The following is a 1,191-nucleotide window of genomic DNA, read 5'->3' as shown; positions in this document are numbered from 1 at the left end:
GTTTGTTGTTGTGGTCTTCAGTCCATGAGACTGGTTTGATGCAGCTCTCCATGCTACTCTATCCTGTGCAAGCTTCTTCATCTCCCAGTACCTACTGCAGCCTACATCCTTCTGAATCTGCTTAGTGTATTCATCTCGTGGTCTCCCTCTACGCTTTTTACCCTCCACGCTGCCTTCCAATACTAAATTGGTGATCTCTTGATGCCTCAGAACATGTCCTACCAACCGATCCCTTCTTCTAGTCAAGTTGTGCCACAAACTCTTCCCCAATTCTATTCAGTACCTCCTCATTACTTATGTAGTCTACCCATATAACCTTCAGCATTCTTCTGTAGCACCATCTAACCTTCAGCATTCTTCTTTAGCACCACATTTCGAAAGCTTCTATTCTCTTCCTGTCCAAACTATTTATCGTCCACGTTCCACTTCCATACATGGCTACACTCCATACAAATACTTTCAGAAACGACTTCCTGATGCTTAAATCTATACTCGATGTTAACAAATTTCTCTCCTTCAGAAACGCTTTCCTTGCCATTGACAGTCCACATTTTATATCCTCTCTGCTTCGACCATCATCAGTTATTTTGCTCCCCAAATAGCAAAACTCCTTTACTACTTTAAGTGTCTTATTTCCTAATCTAATTCGCTCAGCATCACCCGATTTAATTCGTCTACATTCCTTTATCCTCGTCTTGCTTTAGTTGATGTTCATCTTATACCCTCCTTTGAAGACTCTGTCCATTCTGTTCAACTGCTCTTCCAGATCGTTTCTCTGACAGAACTGCAATGTCATCGGCAAGCGACAAGTCTTTATTTCTTCTCCATGGATTTTAAGTCCTACTTTAAGCAGACTACAGCCTTGCCGCAGTGGATACACCGGTTCCCGTGAGATCACCGAAGTTAAGCGCTGTCGGGCGTGGTCGGCACTTGGATGGGTGACCATCCAGGCCGCCATGCGCTGTTGCCATTTTTCGGGGTGCAATCTGCCTCGTAATGCCAATTGAGGAGCTACTCGACCGAATGGTAGAGGCTTCGGTCAAGAATACCATCATAACGACCGGGAGAGGGTTGTGCTGACCCAACGCCCCTCCTTCCGCATCCTCCTGAGGATGACACGGCGGTCGGATGGTCCCGGTAGGCCACTCGTGGCCTCAAGACGGAGTGCTTTACTTTAAGCAGACTAGCACT

General features: G+C 46.2%; 1 pseudogene; it reads left to right on the top strand.

Annotated features, from left to right (window-relative positions):
• Window positions 1-852: 852 nt before the first annotated feature.
• Window positions 853-970, top strand: LOC126109024 (5S ribosomal RNA; annotated as a pseudogene).
• Window positions 971-1,191: the final 221 nt, after the last annotated feature.

The sequence above is a fragment of the Schistocerca cancellata genome, chromosome 11 (assembly GCF_023864275.1).
Source record: "Schistocerca cancellata isolate TAMUIC-IGC-003103 chromosome 11, iqSchCanc2.1, whole genome shotgun sequence".
NCBI classification, from domain to species: domain Eukaryota; kingdom Metazoa; phylum Arthropoda; class Insecta; order Orthoptera; family Acrididae; genus Schistocerca; species Schistocerca cancellata.
The sequence above is the reverse complement of the archived record's forward strand: the minus strand, read 5'-3'. Positions and strand labels throughout refer to the sequence as shown.